General features: G+C 39.9%; 1 protein-coding gene across 1 annotated transcript in view; it reads right to left on the bottom strand.

Moving 5' to 3' along the window:
• The window catches only part of FRY (FRY microtubule binding protein), a 234,016-nt gene extending 213,472 nt beyond the window's left edge, over window positions 1–20,544 (bottom strand). Inside the window, exon 1 of the mRNA XM_032099556.1 lies at window positions 20,472–20,544. The gene's annotated coding sequence lies outside the window, so the exon portion shown is untranslated. The remainder of the gene's footprint in view (window positions 1–20,471) is intronic.
• Window positions 20,545–24,182: the final 3,638 nt, after the last annotated feature.

Here is a 24,182-nt window from a genome sequence, read left to right as displayed (position 1 = left end):
ACCAACCAACCAAAAAACTCCACCAAAACTCCAGGTGCCCAGACTTGATAATATCAGTGTTCTGAATAACACCTTTAGTGAGAGTGAGTGCACTTTCTAGTTGTCATGCAGATGGCAATCTCAAAAATGAAATCAGAATCATAAAGATTTCCAAAATAATAGATAAATTAAAAAGAGATATTCAGTTCTAGAATTCTTTTTAAAATTGCTTCATTTAGGAAAATTAAACAATTCAGAAAGTATCTGTAAGGATGCCTTTATATTTGCCATCAATATTGCTTTTTTTGGTTGTACAATAAACCGCTATTAATCACGCTGCCAGAACACTGCTAAAAATAAAGAATAAAGCAGAGAACATTTTATTCAAAACTTTCACTAACAAAATGAGATTAATGTATCTTGACTAAGCATCCTTTTCTCAAAAGTATTAATAGTGATCAGAGTCCTTAATGTGTTTTTCTTCTCCACCATGCTCGGAAGATCCAGATCTGTTAAGTCTCTGACAGAGAAGCCTATGATAAATGTCTACTATTCTATCATAAAAAAGGTGGGAAAACTACACAGTTTCAAGCTTTGAGAGAGAAACTTGAGAATACCCGTGATTTGCAATACTCAGTACTATCTGCTTTTCTGAAAAATAACCCGAAGCAAACCGAAGCACCGCTTATAAAGAAATAATGTAAACGAATACTAACAATGCATGCAACTTCTGTGATAATGTATTCAAATCACAGATAGTAACATCTACAGAATTCATTTATTGATGCTTAGCAACCTATATGGGAAATAAGGTATAGGGAAAAATATCTAAATTCTGTGGAAATATCCAATAGAAAAACAGTACCTAGCAGGTAGCAGAAATACAGGCCTAACCCTTCACTCATCTATTAAAAGGAAGACACCCCCTTTGCTTTGTTGGAAGTTTGTGCACAAAACCAGACAGATTTCGATGCTACTGTTTTTTCAAAATGTTATTTAGAAACTTCTAAGAAGCTAACTAAGGAAAATAATGGTGTCTGTAGTTTTTATGGAATCACACAGCTTTCCTTCATTGTGTGTAATTTTGCAACACAATTTTAACTGACCAGTAGACCTCAAAACCCAGCCCACATCAGCTCCACTCAGCAGTGCCTCACAAGACAGGGTGGGACTGGTCACAGAAAGTGACCTCTGCCACCAACACTGTGACCCCGGCTCGGTGTAGCACATGTGGAACTGCCGACTGCAACATCCGGAGGGGAACCTTTGCAGCCCTCAGACTTTCATTTCAAAGGGACAAACAGGAAGGCAGGGACCAGACAACAGCTGCCATTCACTGAAGAGTCTCCCATTAATGATGGGGCCATGCTAAAAGAGAAGTGCTTTTTAATTTTGAGGATAATTACAGTTATTAGCTTTTGATCTGTATAATTTTCACTTCATTTTCACTCTCCCTTTTCTCAAAAAGTAACCTTTGCAGGTCTGTTCTCAAAGGTATATTTATCAAGTTCACATTCCCCAATGACATGTATATCCGAGACCTTCAAGGTACTGAAAAATCCTACCCTTTTTTTTGCTATTAATAAGGCTGTTTCCAAATATCAAATATAAAACTGATGGAAGAATGCAGGAGGAAACACAACCATTCTACATCAAGATCTTTTTGAAGAGGACACCACAAAGTATTATTATTACATCTGCATGAGTCGTTGCTTCAGACACGAAGCTTCTTTCCTTTTCAGCATAAATCCATTTTTAAAGCATTGTGCAGGTAAGTACGCACACAAGTATGAAAAGCATACAAGTTTGGAATAGTTTCTTCTTCACAGACCATGGCTGGTTTGTATAAACCCTTCAATATATAAAACACCAATGTACTTGATTCAGTTCTGGAACAGGCAACAAAAATCTAGTCTGAAACCCCAATCTTTAAATACACTGTTCTGTGGAAAATAAGACTAATTAGGCATACTACAAACCAGCTGAGAAAAAAAGGCTGATCACTTTTATATGTATCAAGTACCTCGATGATCCTCTATCCATACTATGTTTAAGAAATTTAAACCCTCTCCTTTTCCTTTCAGCTTTTATGTCTTGATTCATTTATACTCATTAGTGCCAGTTTGTATATTTTTCAGCAGAAAACTCCCCCCTAAGTAATTTCATTCAGCTTGCAAGCAGAAAAAACAACACCCTCAGCCTCGGGATTGTTCTATACAAGCCAACTTCAAGTATATTATTTATTTTAAGGGGCTAATTAATAAGGAAAAATAGCTCTTGCTACTGAGATTTCTAAAAGGGAATTTATGAGATGTAAAGTTTGTTACAGAGCAGCTGGACTGCATTTAGAACTATTGTGTATGTTCACTGATTTCCATCATACATTTATAAAACTGACACATTTATTAAGCAAAACTGTTTATAAAGGCATGATGCCTGCAGTTTTTTGCTCTAGCAGATCTACGTTTATCCCAGAAAAACGTTTTTCATTACTTTACTCAGATACCTCTGCAACAGCAGTCAAATTTCTATCTGTTTTGAAAACCTTTGTTTTTAAGGTTTATCAAGACTTGCAACTACTGTTCCTTAATTCAGGATGGCCTAGGATATCTTACTAAATTACTTCCAAACTAAACCTTTAAAAATTATATGACTAAACCCAGAAGAAGCTAAGGACACAGGCACAAAGTTACAACTTATCTTACTGAATTTTATTATAAACATTCTTACTTATTTCTGTTCTGTGTTAACGAAATATAGTAATACATGCAGCCTGGCCAAATATATCCCACGCTAACAGCTTTCCATTTTGGAACTTTTTGGCTTATGCCCGAATTTTCAATCTTAGCACTGCAGTAACTGTGTATTTGTGTGTTCTTCCACACATAAGCCCCTGGTACTTTACCTAGTTCATGCAAAAATCTGTCACGGTCTGTGCTAATGTGTTTCTCTGAGGTTTTTAAAGCAAAAAGCATGCATGAATATCAAAGCACACGCTGCAAATGATTGTTTCTAATCTTAGACATGTATCAATTATTCACTAGCTTGTTCTTCTTGCGCTTTATCGTATAGACTTCACCATGGCAACACTATTCTTCCCTTCCTAGCCTTAATCAGTGAATCTGTAAACTAATATTAGACCTAGCTGTTGCATTACTTAATATTGTACTTATTACACCATGAACATAGACATGTCTCTCTTATTACATCATGCTACACAGCTTCCAAGATATCAATAAATTTTCATTGGCTTAGCAATATTGGAAGAGTAACTTTCCAAGAACCAGCTAGTTCCTCTCTTACTGCCAAATATAAATATGTAGCTTTGAATTGCCACTAGCAAAATTTAGAATGGATTTTAAAGTCTGGATGCAATACCTCTTCTATGGTCCTTTTACAAACTGGGAAATGGTCTGGAAATGGTTCCAAAACCCATGCATTTTAAGATCACTCTTCAGTTTTAGACCTATTTTACTTGTTTACAGCAAGTACTTTAATTTAAAACTGCTGTTATATCTAACAGTCTTCTTGGTACGATACAATTTCAAAGTTTTCTTTCCCATTCTTAATCTTTTCCAGCATTATTAAACGTGTATATATATATATACACATATAAATACACCTTTTTCTAGCTCATTTGGGCCCAGCTATTTTGTCCCTTTCAGTAGTCTTTTTCTTTCTCATTTCTCTTTCTTTGTGTCTAATTAGCTTTTTCTTCACCCCTTTTCAACACTCTTGATCCTGTTAATTCTTGCCTTCTTTTAGCTGTTCCATCACACAATCATGCTTCCTTTCCCCTCCAGACCATGAAAATTTTTTATGTAGCTCATTAATCCAGAAGAGACGTCTTTAAGGCTTTAATGCTGCAAAGTTTCTCCCCTCACCTTCTGTAAAGCAGAACAGCCAACATTTCTTGTTTCCCCACTCTTGGCTTTTCACAAAGGTGCTCAACTTGTGATACTTCTGCTGGGGTCTCTAGGGAGCACTGATTAAAATTATGCTTTTGAGCATCTCATTATCATCCTGGCAGCAATTTCTAAAGTTTTTATAATATTTAAAAATCTTAAGGTGTCTCTAATATGTAACAATCTAACTACAGTATCACCAGCACAGAAACTGTGGTACACACACAAAGAGCTCATATCCCTTCCCAGTAAGTCCTTAATATTGTTCCCATACTATCCATGGTTAAAATTATGAACTGTGTGATATTTCCCTTAAACATTCATTATCTTCACCACAGTTAAAAGGAAGTTGCTTCATGACTTCAGACTTCAGACTGTCTGGCAAAGGTAGCTGTTCGTTGGCTGATGCTGGATACTGTCAAGACTGCTCCACTCTTCTTGTTTGGGAAGTGTGGGCTTACATTCTTCTTGTTACCTTTGACTTGCTGGCACCCTCCCTTTAGTTTCAGCTGAGATGGAGTTAATTATCTTCTTAGTAGCTGGTACAGCGCTGTGATTTGGATTCAGTACAGCAATGTTGATAGTGCTGTGATGTTTTGGTTGTTGCTAAGTAGTGCTCGCCGTTAGTCAAGGACTTCTCAGTTTCCCATACTCTGCCAGTGAGCAGGTGCACAAAAAGCTGGGAGGGAGCATGACTGGGACAGCTGACCCAAACTGACTAATGAGATATTCCATACCACAGTGTCATGACAAGTATATAAACTGGGGGAGTTGGATGTGGGGGGAAGACTCAAAATACCACTGAAAAATGCATGTAGTTAGGTTTTTTAAAATACTTTTTCCTATGCATCAGAGACAAGGGTTACCACACCTCCATATTTTGAGCCAGCCCCAGTGATGCACACATTCACAATACAGTTAATCATAATGCTCCATGTATGAATATAAACCACTACATTGCACATCTTTCAGACAGCAGAAGCTGCTCCACCAGCAACAGAGGGCCCTGGGATTACGCTTACAGTTCAGCTCAGCTTATGCACACTGTAAACTTCTCTTCAGCTTCCTTACTCCTGCTCAAACACTGTGTCACTAATTTTTAGTGATCTCCTCAGAGTTTGCCAAGGAACTGCACAATCCTGACCACACACAAGGCAAAACTTTCGCTCTTGACTCAATCTCCTCATTCATACACTAGATAGCACGTGCACCAAGTGACATTATGAGCCATTTCTTACCATGCAATTTGCACTATTTAGAAATGTGGATTACAAGCCTAGCAATGAAGCACAGCACTCTCAGATCACAACACAATTTGCTGTGACTACAAGACTTTGAAGAGCTGGTCTCACAGACAGCCATGCTCACTCGGCAAACAGGTTGCACAAACCTAAGACAATACGGCTTCAGAACCTGAACATGGAATCGTTTAGACTCCTGTTCTAACTTTGATCCAAAAGGAGAAATGCACAAGCCTACCTACACAAATTAAACTTCCTAATTCAATTATAATGGTAAAGTAACTGTAAATAAGCAGGATTTTTTAATAAAAGCCTAACCACAGGAAATGATAATACTAAAGAATTTCTACTGGAAGTACTGAAAACTATCAGCATCCTCAAATGAGACCTTATTGTTAAGCTTAGCATGAAACTTAAGAGTTTGTTAAAAAAATACGGAAAATACTTCTTTAGAGAAGGAAACGTTTATTTCAAGTAACAGCAACTAAACTAAACTGCTGTTTGAAAACCTTGCCTTGAACGAACTCGGCTATTTTGACATTGTTATCTAAAAAATGCTATGTTTGTTATCTTTCACTCTGACCACCAACTAAGTCTCAATAATGTCTAAGTAGTAAAACTTCTGTGATGAATATCAAACAAGACTATGCTGGAAAGGGTTACTTTCCTATTTAATCTAGTTTTCCATCTGAGCAGCAGCAAAATCCGCAGGGCTTTCTGAATCATATGTAGCCTGATGATGAAGACTTACTATTGGGATTTTTTGGTTTAAATTGTAGACCAATATTCCACAGCTGATATTCAGAAATGTAAGGTCATGTAAGGCAAGCTAGAGTGGATTTATCTTCAATCTTAAAAAAAAAAAAGATTAACAATACACCCACCACAATCTGCACTATACACACTAATTAAAACTTAATTGAGTTTTCAGATCTTTTAGAAAAGAAAAGGCCAGACAGTTACTGGATGCAGTACATTCTGGTTATGACTGATAGGATTAAGTGGAAATTAAATCAAAATAAAATAGTTCAAACTTAATTTAAAATAGCAACACTGTATATTCAAAGATAGATATGACTACACTCCAAATCTTAAGATGATTTTGATCTAAAAGATTACTTGTCATGATAACTGGACCCAGCCCAAATTGCTATTGAAGTTTAATGCACTCAGTGATGTTTAGCAGGATTGCTCCTTCCAGCAGCAGCAAGGATACAGACAAATTTAAGAGAGTTACAGTACAGCAGCCCACACCTTAAAAATTCATTAAATGATGCTCCTTGCCTCATTAAGAGCATCAAATGCCATAAAATTCCTGACCTTAGTACTTTTCCTCAAAGGGAAGTCCTCTGAGGACGTATGTCAGAAACTATTAGGATATTGTAGCTCTGGGATACTGTAACTGTTTTATGCCTCTTATATGGCATTAGGGTCTTGATTTAGTTTCACACAGAAAAGTGTCCAGTGCTGCTTGAGATGCTGCAGGTGTCAGCTGAGGAGGATACAGATCTCACATGGGTGAAGTTAGTTACCCTTTCATGGTCTTGCTTGGGATAAACAAAACCAAGAGACAGACCCTTAAATCTCTTCCCTGCCCCCCAAATACTGAAGAAATTTGAATATTCTTTGGGAAACAACAATGGCTTTAAAGCATTTAAGCTGGTAAATAAACAGGCAGAGAGACAGAGAAAAAAAAAGGAATTTTAACACCTCAGTCTTAGCGCATTTAGCTCTATCTTGTGTAAAAACTAAGAAGACTTCCTACAGAATTGCATTACACAGTATTATGCCCTAGCTGGTCACCAGAATGCCTAGCTTCTGAGTTTAACTGACATCCCTACATATAAAAGAATAAAAATAAGTATTTACACAGAGATGTCAGAGCATTTTCAGGGATGAAATGGAGATCACAACCCAGTAACATTAACTACAGAAAGTCCCCAAATCTACTTTTAACTTCCATGGATTTATGCACAGCTAGGGGAGATGAGGAATGACAAATGAACTGCAATGACTTTTGCCCTCTTTGACAGTTATGTAAACTAAGCTGGTCAGTTTATTGAAAGTAGGCAAACTGGAAACATGAAATGACTCAAGTTATGCCAGGACGGAAAACACGGACTGAAATAGATTGATTTATCAGTCATGCCCACAGTGCTTTTTTCGGTTTGTGCACTATCTACATACAATTTACTGTATGAGAAGAGTTCATTAAATACATCAGAGATAACGGGTTAAATATCAGATTGGGCAAAAAAATCAATTAGTTCCAATGACTGGTTATTAACACAATGCACGCGGGCACAACGCACAGACTGTTACAATACGATCACGACGGTTTTTCACTTTGTGGATCTTCTTGCAGTGGCATCACTGACAAGTCATAGTTGATTTAGCAAAAATTTTAAGCCATCAGAATTTCTGCTAGCAAAGAAGCACCTGTGGTGCTGAGGAACGCCAGGGCATGCTCACTCTTCAATCCTTCATGAAAAACAACAATCGAACAAAAGAAAAAAAATGCATTATTGATCTTCATGAAAAATCCCAGTAATGATGAGCCAAATATTATTGTATAGAGAGCAAATGTATTTTGGCAAAAGATTCCAGCAAGAACTCTTGACAGGCCAACACAGATTCAGTCCAGCTGCTTGTTTTAGCACGCAAAAAGGATGTTCTTCCTGCAGCTACCACACTGTTGGAAGAACATCCTTTGGTTCACTGCTCCTTTGTCCTTAGGGCAGCCCACCTGTGTTCAGTGATGTGCTTCTGCTTTGATCAAGAGCAGGTCTAGAGACTGGAAACCCACCAGGAGTGCCGACAACTTTGATGGTATTGCCAGTCACTTCCACCTACTGTTGTCATACTGGATCTTTGATGTTTATGAGCAGCTCCTACTTCAACAGTCATCACAGGAGTCACTAAGGAGTGACCAAACAGCATCATTAACCTTTTTTTAATCCTGACAAATGCAAGAGCACTTGACTTACAAAGTAAAACTGGATCCCTCACAAATGCATCTGTGAAGCATATCTAAGAATATTTCAAAAGGGCATATGCTGGAATTAATTAAATAAATGAATACTTTCTCTGCTAGGCTGTATAGAGCGAGCTTCAAACACAAGATCTTTGTCTGCTACTGGAAAAAAATATGTATGTGTGCAGGAAAGAATGTGTAAAAAAGTCACAGACTGGTGAGGAGGACTGTAAATCGCTCAAATGACCTTGAAGCTGGAATAGCCCTTGATAAACCTGTGTGAACTGCAGGCCAGTGATTCTCTAGCATTGGACCAAAACTTAACAGTGCCTGCATCTTGGCTTGTGTGCCTTTGCTTGGGTATTGCTGGGGGATCCCCCAGTTAGTGATGTAATGGAAATAAACTTACTCTTTGTGTTCTAGCTGCAAATTTGTGGTTATTGCACTGCCTGCCAGTGTCAGCTCACAGAGTGTGGTACCTTGCCCAGAGACACAGCAGGAAGAAACTTTAAGAGGTCATGGTGGTGATTCCTCAGAGACAGAGGTCTAAAATGAAGCTGATATTTGTTCTAGCTGGGCTGTAGCTCCAGCTCTAGTATCTGCTTTGTACTATGGACTGATGTTTGGTGTCTGGAATTATGAAGATGGAGCACAACTCTGCACTCCTCTTAATTCAGTCATTACTTCCCATGGGCATGTGACACAGGTTACTGAGACTTTTTTTGCTAAATGAAGGCTTATAAGAAAACATTGAAATATGCTTCAAAAACAGCAATGTGGGTTTGTAACTCCTCTCTGTCAATAGCATCCTGCAGTGCGGAAGCTCATAGAAAGAACACTTTGCCCACCCCTGCCTTCAAAAATTTAACGCTAAGCTTCATTAATCACAGAGTTCCCACTGAAAGGAACACAGGAGCTATCAAAATAGCTCATACAAGTGCTACTTCTAATCCAGCACACTGTCTGTTCATTAGCCTGTAGCAGATGGTTTGACAGAAGGTGCAAGAAATTCGTCAGCAGACAATTCTGGATTGGGAAAGTGTCTCTTTAGTTGCTCCACCTCGTTTACTTACATTTTGAAGTGCAAGGATTTACAGACGAAAGGACTTCAAGAACACTGAAGTAATTTATATATTGTATGCATATATTGCATTTAAGCATGTAATCTTTTGTTGTAGAAATAATGGCATCTTCTCACTGCTCGGATATTTTTATCAGTTAATTACATAAACTAATGATACACCATCTAAAAAGAAGTTCTTGAATACTTGAAATTTTTTTACTTTATTACACAGACTTAAGTCTTTCATCAGAAAGGGTAGACAGAACGCACAATTCCCATTCCTCATAAAGGCTAGTATTCCGCATATAGTTCTAAGTGCAAAAAGTTGAAAAGTGCCAATATTCTCAATCTTGCTTTATATGGAAGATTTTCCAAAGCCTATTTATCATTGCTGCCAATCTCCAACTTCAATTTCTACTCTCTTTCTTGACTAAACAGAGATCTCCATGTCTTTGCTCACAACTGGTTGGGTCAGGGAAAAAATAGCAGGGCCTGACTTATCTATCAAGCCATCAACACAGAGGAATATTTACTCTGATGTCCAAATGATGTATATGTATTTTATTTTATTCCCTTTGTCAACAAAGTGGAGCCTAATATATGTCAACACTGAATTTCACACAACACAAACTTATTCAGAATCTTCTGTAATTTCCACTAAGCAAAGTAACCTGCCATCCTCAAGCATACTGATATTAACTTTCACCCAGCACAGTATCACAGCACTCTACCAACAGGTTTAACTATTGCCTTTTGCACTCTTTTTCAAACACTTTTTATTATGAGAACAAAATGCTAACCTACAGTTTTAACCTACTCTACTATACTACTGTAATAATAACACAAACTGTATACAAAGAACTACGTGCCACAGCAACACTCAAATATGGCTTACATGGCATACTAAGGATGTATTTATTCTTCCCCTTTCCCAAGGGGGAAAAGAAACAATGAACCACCTATGTGATTTCTGCAAATACTTGAAAACAACAGACAACCAGCTCGGCCATTTCCTCTTTTCCCTCACTTTTTAATAGTAGCAGAAATTACAAGAGTAGTAATAAGATTACAGAATGCTTCAGACATCATTTGAATACTGCTCCTTCTCAGGTGGATTCACTGGCCTAAGGACCACCAGACTTTTATCAGTCACAAATTGTTCTTGAGTCCTGGAGGCAGCACCATGGATCCTCCCAAGGGATGGGGAACATAATCAGATTGTTCAAAGAATGGAAACTCATTTGTGAATAGTGGGACTGTAGATCCTGTTACTATATAGCTCAAAGCTAGGTATTAGTATGTGAATTACTAGACCATAATTATTAAGGGAAGAAAGACTCCATAGCAATACTTACAAGGCAGAAGAAAGAAAGTAGTGATAGGAAAAGGATAGCATAGAAATCACTCTAAAGACAATGAAAAATAGCCAGCTACAGCAACCTTCGCTTTCCACAGTGTTTCTCTCTACTGATAACTATGCACAAACTAAGGAAATTTTAGTCTCATCCATTTTTTATAATAAATGCATTAAACCCCCCCTCCCACTCTTTAAATATGCTTATAAATTTAAATTGTAAATTCACTCAAAAAGTTCAGTGGAAAGCTGGCAAAAGTCAATCATGTCATCATATTAAATACCTGTATTTACAAAGAACTTCGTGCACTGTGCAATCTGTCAGAGATAAGAGTATGTTCTTCACTGTTCCTTTTGGCATCTTATTTGTGTAAAATGCATTAGCATTTGCAGCTGAAACCCAATGCAGAATTCAGATGAAAACATTCTTGCTTCCCCATCCCCCCTAAAACAGAGAGAAAGTAAGAAGAAAAGAAGCCCCCAGACCACAGCTTTTGGGCTCTGAAGTTGTATTTAATTAAAATACAAAAATAGGAAACTTAAGCAATGTAAGGCTGCGCACAACAAGAATTAACGCTGGTTTGTTGCTAGTTGACACTATTAAAAAAAGCTCAAAACCAAATCTAACCCATAGCTATGCCCCTGTGGGAAATATGCCTTCCTCTGCACCTTATTTCCAGCCCAGCAATCTTCAGCCACTTCCTTGGGTGAAGAATAACCACAAAGTCTTCTCCAATGACTAATAAACAATTTAGAACAACTTGTTCTAAACATCACTAAGAATTTGGTATTTCCATAAGCCTATATACAGCTCTAGCTCCCTAAAAATCTTTAATCAGAGAACAAAAGGCAGGACAAGAAGCCATCCTGAGCACCAAATCCCAACTCTTTATACTGTTCACCAATCCACTTGGCCTTGGATCTGGATTCATGCCCTATACAACAGAGCTGCTCCAGGCTGAGCACAGCTTAGCAACATGTCCAGGTCCAGACCTGCGGACATAGCAGTGCAGAGGACTGACTTCTGCTGGAGGCAGACCCATTCCTTTCCATTTCCCAAACCTTACCAGCACTGCACCTTCTGACTCACTCGCTCCTTCCTCCTCCTTGTTACACCTCAGAAGCTGCTCCAGTTGGATCATACCTTCCCTGATGGTAACTGACCTTCTCTCCACCTTTCAGAAACATTCATTCTGACCCAAGACAACACTCAGGGCTAAATATACAGGCAGCTGTTCTCTCATCCTTTTATGATAGCACAATAGCAGCATTTTCCAACAAGATACAGTATGTGCACAAAGAATGAAAACAAATTGTGTATTTTTACCTTCTGAGATGACATTAGCAAGCATTTTAGGAACTGCAAGAGCAATAAAATAATCATTTTTGTTCTGAAGGGCACCTGCCTGAATTCCAACGAGACTACTGTAAATGGCCATAGAAGTTTTGCTTGCCATGTCTAGACTGGGGAAGAAATACCACTGCAGCATTAGTAAGCCTACTTATGGTGACAGAAAGTCCTCGTTGCTTAAGCCTTCCAGTATTGTTCCTAAACAGGGAAAATCAGCCATACAAAATTCTCACATGGTTCTGACACTGCCTGCCCAGACTTACAAAGTATTTTACTTTATCTTTTTATGAGACAAACTTTGAGAAGTGAAGATTCAGGCCTAGATGATTTACAGCTAGCAAATTAGTTACAACTAACAAATCATGCAATGAAATCTAAGAAGCTATTCAAAAAGTCAGCTTGACATGAATGTAAGAATAATGCAAATCCTTTTGAAGAATGTATTCAAATGAGTATATTCAGAGGGGTATTCTGTACTTTGACTGGGACACCAATGATTTTCAAAAGGCTTTACCTGCCCTCATTTCTTTTCCCAAAAATGGTAATTTCTTCCCCGTCATTCTTTATTATGCTCCGCATTCATCCCATCTCTATCCAATCTCACCCTTCCAATGCCTTACTATCAATCTATCAGGTTTCCTTAAATTAAAAACAACATTCATTTTTGCAACCTTTGCTTTTCTTTTTATCTCCCTCTTTGGGATTTGACTTCTCATCTCCTGTTTTTACAGTAAGACAACTCCTGAGAATGTACAGCATGTCAATGCCAATAGCACACTTCAGGGTCCTGCAAGGTTTAACTGTGATTGATCATTATTGACAGAAAACAGTTTTCTATTCTTCTTCCTGCACTTAAAGAAGCAAAATATTGATTTTAACTTGTTATGGGACAACTTCCTATTTGCATGGTATGGATTAATTTCAAGATGACTTCTGTAATATGACTTCCAGAACAAGATTGCTAAATGACACTGCAACAGACCAGAACTGAAATAACACATCATAAAAACCACCCCTGCTCAAACTGAGTCAAACATGGGGTTGGAGTATGTGACTCCACAAGTATTTCTAGTAGGGGAAGCAGGAGCCTTATATTTACAGTATATGTTAAAGCTACTCTTCTTTACAGGTGACCCAATCCTACATGTGACTTTTACAGACATTCAGGATAGTAAGGATATCAAGTAAAGGACATTAAGTAAAACAAATACTCATCAAAATGTCTTGCCTGAATGAATTGTAGCTATTACTGCTTACAAAATATCCATGAAATCTTAGAATTTACAGGGGAAAAAAATGCGGGTCTGACATTTATTAAAAATAAGCCAGTATTTTTAGAAGTGTCCTATTGACACTAGGCATTACAAGAAATATTATCTGGTTTCAGCATGTTTTAAACTTTTCATGCACAAATAATTTCTTTTTGGGGATATATCTCTTTAAGGAGAGCATCAGAATCCCAAGTGCTGCAGAATAATTAAAATACAGATTTCAGGTCTGCTTTGCTAAAGCTAAGAAGCTTATGCGATCACAAGGTCTTTGAACATCTCTCTCTTCCCCTTCCAATAGTTTTGAACCACTTGACAGATATTACTGTTTTTTGACAGGATAGCAACCCCTAAGGTAGTTAAATTGCTACATGCTTTACAGAAACAGATGGCCAAGTAAAGAACAAGCTTCTGACAAACAGCTCCAATAGACGCCCTGAATGAGATGAAGGCTGGAGTATGGATTCACATCATATTACACATTAGCAGAGTCCACACAGAGAGAAACCTTACCATGCCTTCAACATAATAAAAACATTGATCATAACCACCAGAAGAACCGTAAGACACAAATTCATAAGAAAATGAGCTTTACTAACTCCAGACTTCACAGGAGGGAATGCTTGCTGTTAACGGTGATCACGTTTAATCAGGAGACAGAAGAAATAGGCAAATATAATTTGAAAGTTGCAAATCATTTTATTTTTAATTTTCAATCTTCTAATAGAGGTCATCTAATGAAACTACTACTAGCCAAAATAACCCCTCTCTCAGAACAACTATTGCTACAAATATCCCTAACAAGCAATGCATACAACTTTGTATGTATATAAGATGAAGAACTTTAAGATACTGAAAATATTAATTTAATAATAGACAAGTTGAAAGTGCATCTATAGACTAACCAGATCCATTCAGTAATTTCTGGACAAATTTTAAGTGTACAGCTTTCCTTCCAACTAATTTCAAAGCTCATCATGCTGTGGGGAAAAAGAAAAAAAAAGTGAGACTGATGAATTCAGTAAAGTCTGTTAAAACTGCCTTTTAAACAGGAATGTATGGAATCACCAACTCTGGAGAAGTCTATGCAGCTATAGTACAATTAAAAACAATTATGTTACTTGTTGTCTGTCATTTCCCCCTCAGTGCCAACACTAACTACAGCATCATTTGTGGTATTTCATCACACACACAGAGGTTAAAGTCATGCTCTTGCCTAGCAACACTAAGCTTGTCAGTCACAACAAGTAAGCCTGTTTCTACCATAGAAGAAATTTAGCTTGTTTTCTGAAAGCACCAGTTTGTATCTTCCTTATGATAAGTACACAAGTATGCAGTACTTTTTCCAAAGAACAATAGCATCTATTCAAAATATTTTTGCTTTTGCATGGAATTAGATTTTTAGTAAAGACATCTGAAAGAGAATGTTAAGGATGTGGTAGCTGTTTTCATCAAGTTAAAAAAAACAAACCCAAACGTCACTGCATTGTTTTTATACAGCTTGTCAGGTACACATAAAATGATCACAGTGAAAATCCTGCAGGGAACGAATAGAGGTGTTCTGTTTCCAAATAAAGCCTTCCACATACACAGATAAAGATTCTTTTTCAGTGATCTATTGTGCAAAGAGCCTATCTTTGAAAACTTATTTCTCTCTAAATAAGAACACACCTATTATTTAACTTAGAAGACAGCAATATCCTATAGCACTGCTGAATGTCTTCCACTCCCTTACATATGGGGCATCCTGAGAAGTTCCAATCCTACTCCAGCGAGGTGCTCCAGTTTGGAATCCCATGCCAAATTTATATGCTCTGTCACGGCCTGGTATGAAAGTTTTGCAATTGCTGCTCCAAGACAAACCACACATTATGATGAAAAGAATAAAATAAATCCACATCCTAACAATCACTCATTTACAATGATGACTGACACTTGTATTTGAACTCCTTTCAAAGCACTCTAATTACCTGTGCTCTTACGTAACTGAAAGAAAACAAAAAGCTCTACCATGAAGCATGGGCTAATATTTTATAGACATTAGTAATACTATCTGTAATATCACATTTTGTTACAGCTCATTTAAAAATATGGTAAGAGGTTTATGAGAATCTTTTTTTCTGAAGTACAAATTTCCAAGAATTAAGTCCTAAATATGACAGTAAACACCTACTACATTTTTAACCCCCCTTTTAGACATTTGCCTAAAGCATTTAAGGACATTTCTTGGCTGACATGGATAATACAACAAAAAGTCAATGAACGCTATGATTTTTACCAATGCTATTTTGGGAAATAAACTTCAATTACAAGGTACAGGAATCTAGGTTTTAAATTTAGTTCTCACCTCCTGTGACTGTAGTCACCAGAAATTCTCCCATCGTTTATTCAGCCTGACACTGCCACCTATAGCAGTCTCGTGCTTGCAGCAGTGATGCCAGCACTGATGAGAACAATGTGTGGTCGTGTTGCAAACACAAAGCATTTTGTGAAAAACAGGTTTGGATCATGCATTAATACAGACATTAGTGACCGACCACTTAACCTGGTGGAGTTGTCATGGGATTAACACAGCAGCCTACTGACTTCTAGTCTGGGAAAGATAACCCTCGAGCAGGAGCAACAGCACTCCTTTCAGGGCCAGTTTGGTGTATACATGCAAATAATGGATTTCTTCATGGAAGAGAGAGATGTAAAGCCATCCACCACACACAGAAGCTGAGGCAACACCGATTTGGAACAGCACTATCTGCAATTTAAATCAAAGTTCCAACATGTAAGTCCTCAAACATAGTATGGAGCCTGTCAGGAGCTCGCGGTAGGAACTGCGGAATTTCACCATTTCAAAACCCTCCATGGGGCTGCATGTGAAATCTATAAGTTCAGAAAAGTCAGAAAAAATTCCTAATCAATAAATGAAATTTATACTTAGACTCACAGGTATTCACTGACTAATACTGACTGGTGCCATTACACCGCACAATGGTAAGTTCATAAATGAACTTACATACAGAGCATAACTTATTCTTACCAGAAGCCATCAACATCAAGAATCTAACAGTATTCAGAAGCAATTGGTTAGAATAAATGAGAGATGATAAGCATCCTACATTCAAGATGATATCATACGGGAATTAAGCATTATTCAGGAACAGACTGCACTATAACAATGGTTTTTTACCCCCACTTTTAAGTCAAGCCCATAGCTCAGGAGACTCAAGTAAGTATGTATCAGGGTAATTTCAGGCTTTTTTGTAGATGCTGTTTATATGTAAAATACTTGAACACTCACTAGGACAGCTGTTGGAACACAAGTTCCAACAAGTTTTCCAAGTCCAAAATAAAAGACCTAATTAGCAAGTACAGGCACAGTCTCTATGCCAATTCCACAGGAGAAGCTGAGAGATATGCACCCCAGACCTTCCTACAAACTGGTGATAATGTGATTCTCTGAGAAACAGTTTCTGTTCCAGACCTTGTCCCAACACAAATAGAAAAAGCAATCTGCAACTGAGCAGGTTTCACACCAAGATGAGTGTTGTCACTACTACAGTTCAAACAATAAACTTTGTGGGCAGAAGAACCTCTTTTTCCCAAATGTCACATTAGCCCCAATCATTGAATCTGGTGGAAAATACTAAGTGAATTTGGCCTGAGTCTGGAAACAGTTTGGCAACAAGCAAGTGAATAAAACACCAGCATAAACTATCTGCCCTTCAAATTAGCCACAGATCTAGACTGCTTACTTATATCAGCAACAAGTATGTCCAAAATTATCACAATTATGCATAATAACATCTGAAGAGGCTATTAAACATTATTCAGGTTTTAAGCCAATTCCAAACTACAAAGCATCAGATTCACCTTGAGCACGGGATGCAAATTACCTCACATTTGTTCTCACAATTCCCTCTGAAGCATGTTTTATTAGTCATTGTCACAGACCCCAGGTTTAATTTAGCACAGCCGTTCCAACATTCAGTCCTCCGGGCCATAAAACTGAAAGCATATGAGCTGCATTATGAAATTCTGTCCTGTAACAATAAAGTTAAAGCTACTGATGGCCTTTCTGTACGCACTACAATAAGCAAACCCTTTGTGAGTCTAGCAAGAGCATTCACAATTTTATGCTGTTGACCAAATTCAAACCGAAATTTATTATATGAATCACTGCTATGCCGATGATCACCTCTTCCAAGACTTTAATCTTAACAGTCCAAGATAAACTGTTTTTCCAACTATGCAAATCACCCTCAAATACTGTCAAAGAAAATACGACCTTTATACCAACAAAAAAAGTTTTATTTTGTGGAAGTATAACATGTCATTTATTTATTTATTTAACCATAATTATATGCTAGCAGGAGATTAATACAGGCTGGGAAAAACAGACTAAGCAGTCCACTTTTGAAATGGAAAATACCATTTTAAAAGACCTAAAATATTAGTGGTGATAAAATTTAAAATCTTGAATACATAATCTAGAATTTAGTAAGCTTGCAGAAGAGATTTATAAATGTACAGAGTATCTAAGACTCACACAGTCATTACAGGACTAAATAAAATAATATAAAACAACACCACAGAAAAACCAACCCACAGATTTGATTTCTTCCTGAGTGGAAGCTCACTACAATTAATACAAGCAATTGAGTGGACCTGTCAGGTGTTCCCGTCATTATAGAAAGGCAGCTGCTATCTGGAAATGTGAGTTAAATTATTTATCAAATGATTCTAAATATCATCAAATTCAGTGCAGACAGTCATTCAAACGGCTTCTAATAAATTATTTGATATGGCTCTAATGGAAAGCATAAGTTATTCAGAAGTATTTGCTTAAGCAGCATCATACTCATGTTTTGAAATTCTATCCAGACACGTCCAGAAGTTACATGCTATAAGTCACATTACAAATATACTCCCCTGCTTTTGAGGTATTATCAGCAACACCCAAGAATTTACACAAATTAAGAAACAAATAATTTTGACAGCCTTATGCCATGGTGGAGAACAAGCATATTTTTATTCTGCACAGCCCAGAAGCTTTTTTTAGTTTTTCTGCTGGACAAAAAAAAAAGGTGCCCACATCATTTACCACATCAAGAGCATCATAAATATCAACCAACTCCAGAGCATTAAACAACGCCTATATAGTACAAAGGCAACTTCTCAGTAATGACAGGTTGTACTGTATTGTTCAAGGCACATCCCTTCCTGAGGAAAATTATTTCAAGACTAAAGCCAAAAAGCTTTCCTTCTATTAAAATGAGTAGACTCTCTGTCATTCTAAGAGACTATATATGACACTGTTGATGCTGAGAGGACTCTAGAAAAATTGGGAGCAACTGTCTCAAATTCGGGTTAAGGAACACAAGACCAATGGACAGAGATGGGTAAATTATTTGAGACATTTATTTAAGGGAAACACCAACAGTTTTCCTCAGGTGCTTATGCATTTCAGATTAATATGCTAATCTGCTATTAACCACATTTAAGTGAATATGAAATGTTAAGTAAATGTTTGGGATTAATACATTTCCAGTTTAAAATAATAAAATCTAGCTATTATACTTAAAATGACATCATGAAATGATCAGTTCTTTGGTTCAAAACACTAGCATGGTTTCTGCTAGTTTCTAGAACTACAGATGTACATGACTATGGTCACCCATGCATGCACAGTAACAGGATAAGAAAAACATAAACAAATCGCAACACAGGAAATTAACAATAGATTAACAAACAAAAAATTCACCCCAAAGGTGGTCAGACACTGGCACCACCACAATCACAGAGACTGTGCAACCTCCATTCCTGGAAATACTCAAAACTCACGTGGACAAAGTCTGAGCAACATTACCCAACTGGACTTGCTTTGAGTGTGGAGGCAGAACTAGGTAACATCCAGAGGGTCCTTTGCAATTTAAAATACTCTACAGTTCAGTCCTTTTTTTTCCCTAAAGTTCCTTTCCTTATTGGAGGTATACTTTTCCATTTTCATTTACACTTCATTTTACATAAGTATCCAAATTATTTGCAGTGGCTTCAAAATAAAAATCAGAACTCTGTTTTGCAAGCAATCATGACAAGATCATTGATACAAATGATGTAATATTACACATTTGGCACAATAAGAGCCATTTATTTTATGGTCGTTCCGTCACCGGAGGCTGCTAAGATACAGTAGCTAAAACAAAAGCAAAAGATTCATTTACAAAGTAATAAACAGCTCTGATCCTCGCAGGCTGTTATCACTCCTTCAGCCTGCATCACCCACATGTTGCAGGCGTTTGGAGAGGAGTGAAAGGACAGAAAACGAAGGAAACGACAGATCAAAGAGCTCGAGTGACCCTATAGGAAGTACTGCATGAATCAGGTGTACACATACATCAGACCTCGCGTCTCACACCGAAGACACACTGCAGAGGACAACGCCATGAGTACCTTTGTTCACATGCTTCAGGGGTGACCTTAATGAAGACGTAGTAAAAGCATCCTGTGTGCACCTGTGGATATTAACCGGCCCACAGTTGCCTATATCCCTGAAACATTTTTTTCCTCTCTAAAAAAAAAGGCTTAAAAAAAAAACCACCACGAGGCCTCCAGAACCAGTTTCTTGCCCACTCCTTAAATAAGAACCGTGCTATTTTTAAGACGCATTGTGATGGGAAGCATATCTAAAAATAAGTTTGCTGGCGCTCGGCGGCCCAGTGTCGCTCCCCATGCCCGTCCCCGGCAGGGCAGCCGGCCCGGTCCTCGGTCCCCGGGGCCGCCTCGGGCGGGGAGGGGGCCGGGGCTGCAGGTGGGGAGGCGGCTTTGTCTGCGATCGGGCGCTAAGCGACAGCGGCGTCAAGGCGGGCGGCCGCCGGCTGGCGACCGGGCTCCGAGGAGGAGGCGGAGGGGAAGGGGGAGGCCCCCCCCGTCACCGGCATCCCCGAAACTTTTCTCCGAGCCACCGCGAGGGAAGAGACGCCGCCGCCGCGAGCCCCCGGAGCGGAGCCGGGGACCGCCCGGTGTCCCCGCCTCTCTCTCTCCTCGTCCGCCGGGCACGGCCGAGCGCCGCCTCCCCGCTCCGGCCGCCCGCCATCCGCCGGGACGCGCCGGGACGCGCTCCGCCGCCCGCTGCCCTCCCCGCGCCGCCGCCCGCCCGCTCACTCACCCGCGCCCGGCGAGCGCAGTCACCGGCGCCTCCTGCCCTCGCTCCCTCCCTCCTGTCAAGTTGAGCCCAGCCTCCCTCCGCCCGACCTCCCTCCGCCCGGCCCCTCCTTCGCCACCGGGAGCCGGCGCCACCGGCCAGGCCCTCCCCCAGCGGAGCCGGGCACCGCCCCGCTCTCACCTGGTCCTGCCGCCGCCGCCGTCGCGGGGGGAGCGGGGCAAGATGGGGACAGCGGAGGCGGCTCCGGGCAGTCCCAGCCAGCGGCGAGATCGCGCCGCCCCGCCCGGAGCTCCCTGGGCTCCTCCCCGCCGGGACGCCCCGAGAGGCGAGGGGGGCGGTGGGCCGTGCCGGGCTGTGCCGTGCCGGGAGCGGGCAGGCATGGCGGGCGGGGCCGCCTTCTGCCCCTCGTGGAGACACGGAGCGACCTGGGCGTCGCGGCAGGAAAGCGAGGCAGCTTTCCCGGGAGAGCCGGCCGGGATCGCCCCGCTCTCTCGGGAGGAGGTGGCAGGAGCCCGGCGGTGGGGCTGTGGAGCCCGGCTGGCAGCGCCGGTAGCGGCTGCAGGCCGGGCGGGTTCCCTCTGTGTCACACGATCCCAGCGCCGCTCTCCGCAGCAAGCGTGCCGGGTCAGATAACCCCGCTCGTAAGGAGAGATCCTCGGTGTGCGAAATAGAAAAAAGGGTGTAAAATGGGGGACTTTCAGGAAAGCGGCAGTGCCGGTAGTGCCTGACAGCAGGGAGGTCTTAAACTGAAGTCCTGGTCCGGGAGCGGGTCTAAAATAAGGCGGAAAGGGTTAAGTGAAGTCCAAAAAAAATGAGAAGGTGCAGTGAGTGCTCTGCGCTGTGATCGGGAGGAGCAGGAACGCGGTGCCGGTGCTGAGAGGTATGCCGGGGGGAACAGCGCTCCATTATCTGCTCGGTGAGGGGATGGTGAAGGATGGGGTTTTAAGTCTGCGGTGTCAGATAACTTAAAAGGTGGCAGTATGTGTGAAAGGAGTCAACAAGGAAAGACTTAAACCTGTTCATGTTGCTTTAGGTCATTTGTAAGCGGTAGGAATACAGACAGGTATGAGAAGGTTGTTCTTATAAAGGTGAATTTGTTTGCTTGGGAAGTAAAAAGTTTGTCAGCTGTAAATACTAAGATAGATACCAACGTCTACTCAGCTTTAGGCGGACAGGCTTGTAAGAGCAGGTTGGTGTCTTTTTCCTGCGAGGAACACGCTGTTTGTCAAGCAGCATAGCTGATGAGGCCTGGTTGCCTAGGGAGGGAGGGATGTTCGTTCTCCCTGTTTATTTCCGCTGAGTCCTCTGGATCTCTCCCTCCTGCCAAAGTCACCTGTAGTTTTTTCCTCCTGCCTGTGTGCTGGGCTGACATTCATGTGCAGAACCACCAGTCAGGAGATGTGTCATTACTCCTTCCAAATTAGTAAGAGACTCAAGTAAAACTATGAAATTAGTGGCAACATTAGTCAAGAGACTAATTGAGATGTCTCTTCTACTCTTTGAATTCTCGTGAAATTTCAGAAAATACAGTGTCTTTGAGATTTGTATCTCAGTTCTCCACTTGACTTGTCAAACTGGCAAAGGCTTCAAAATCTGTGAAGGGCATGGTCTGACAGGCAAAAGGACAGAATAACAAAATAGTCAGATAAGCCCCACTTAGGGTTGATTCCAGGCTAAACCTGGACCACATATGACTCATGTTAGTTTGTCGTCTATTATAAAGCGTATTTATAATGTTAGACACCTCTGTGGGACCTAAATTTTTGTGAATCTCAATAATCATGGATGGTAATTCTTTATCCAACAAGGATGTATCTAACAGAGTGTCACAGGCTGGTGAAAAATTAGGTATCGTCTCTATATCATCCATACACCATCTGTGCTGTGCATTACTGCCAGGCAGCACAGAGCCATTAAGGGAGAGTGGGGTAATAGACCTCCACCTGCCTTTTAGTGCTCTCAGCATTCTGCAGTGCAAGCTCTTAAATGTTCTGGGTCAATGTCAGAGCGTTCAGAGTGAGGAGGTAACAGACAGTGTTTTCTACACCATCAGCTACCTCACTGCTTCAGCCTTCCCTAAAAGCTCATCTTTGATGTCCTCTAGGAAAAGTGCATATAAATACTTACACCTGAGAACTGTATTCCCTTTCTGTGGGTTCACATTTTCAGTTCCCTTTTCCCGATTAACCAGCTTTACTGTATTCCTCAATGCATCCCTTTACTCTGCACATGATGTCCCTTGTTTGTCTTGGTCTGGAGGCATCTCATCTACCCAGACCTGTATGTTGGGGATTATTTTATAAAAAAAATCAGAATCTTCATTATAGATATTGGCTTTTATAACAATTCATTAGAAAAAGAAGGGCATTCTGAGGAGATACAGGAAAAACATTGTCATTACCTTGAGCACCTACAATGTCTTTGCAAGCTGTGCCATCTTATAGGTTGAGACTAAGCTCTTGGAAAACATCTTGGAATTTTGTAGGGGTGTAAAGTTGCATGAGAACCCCAATTAAATCTCTATACATGACTTGCAAAAGCCACCGGGAACCACGAATTTAGAGGTTATACAGTAACCTAATTTAAAGGTTACACAATATTCATCTCCTAGAAGGCAATAAATTAAATCTTGGCTGACTCCCTAGAGTACACTTACCAATGCAGCTGAGCCATTATAGGATTGATGGTGATTGTGAGTGCTGGGACAAAGTTTCTGCCATTCAAGGGAAAAAGAGGAACAGAGGGAAAATTGTGATTTAGAAAGGACTGAGTGAGCCCCTGTGTCTTCAGGGCAGCAAGATTTTGTAACTGCATTTAGTTAGGATATCTCTTAAAGCCACAGGTTAGAGAAAATCTGATTTTTCTAATGCTCATAGATGACAGTTTTGAGAACCAGTGACATCTTGTAGAAGGCTATTCTGTCCCATCTGTACTTTTGGGTGTAGAAGGAGGGAGCTACAACAACATAATGCTTTATTTATCTATTACTCTTTGAAATACTTGACTTTATTAAAAAGTGAAACACATTATATCCTGTGTCTCTGTGTCCCATATTTGACAAACACTAGAAGCAGACAAAAATAGGAAATAGTCAGGTTGTGATGTGTTTGACAGTGACTGGAAAGGGCCAGCATTAATTGTGTGTCACTCAAGTGCCGCCCACCCCCATGAAAACCAGGAAGGGAGATGATGATGAAGATATTATGGGGGCTATACTGGGAAAAAGAATTGGTTTGCTGAATGTGGGGAGCAGGGTATGAAGTGGAAAATCGAAGGACATTGTAAAGGAGACAAACTGATGTGGAGGAAATATTGAACTGGAATTAGTGCAAAAAAAGGTCACTGCATGGAAGAGGAAGGAAATGGAGTATATCTGAACTCTTTTGGCCTTATTTTCTGTGATTTATCTAATAACAGTGGCAGCTCTTCATAATAGTAAATAACAATACTTAAGTCCCTTGCAAGCAAATTAGAGTGCCTGTGTTCCTACAAGAATGCTGAAGGCTGAATTTCCAGCCTGAAATGATTGCTCACAAGGTGTGCATTCTTGCTGGCTGCAGGACTGAGACATGGGCTGTCATTTAATGAGCTGGCCTGCACACTCGTAAAGATCACGTGATTTGTGTGGAAGCTCTCTAAAGCTCAGTATATTTTAGAGTAGGAAGCTTTTAACATTTGACCTCTGCATCATTTGGTCTTAAAGATGCCTATTTTGATAACTTAACATATTTGGAAGCTACATGTAACCGAAATTTTATAGCACAACTTTTAATGAGAAGGAATTTTGTACACTGACAGAGTGATATGCAAGAGCAGTTTGGATTTATTTAGTTTCTTCATTTCTCAGTTTCCAGGGTAACAAGGAAACACGCTTGAAATTAATGTCTGGAA

Source organism: Corvus moneduloides, chromosome 2, assembly GCF_009650955.1.
Source record: "Corvus moneduloides isolate bCorMon1 chromosome 2, bCorMon1.pri, whole genome shotgun sequence".
In the NCBI taxonomy this organism is placed as follows: Eukaryota; Metazoa; Chordata; class Aves; order Passeriformes; family Corvidae; genus Corvus; species Corvus moneduloides.
This window is presented reverse-complemented; position numbering and strand designations above follow the sequence as displayed.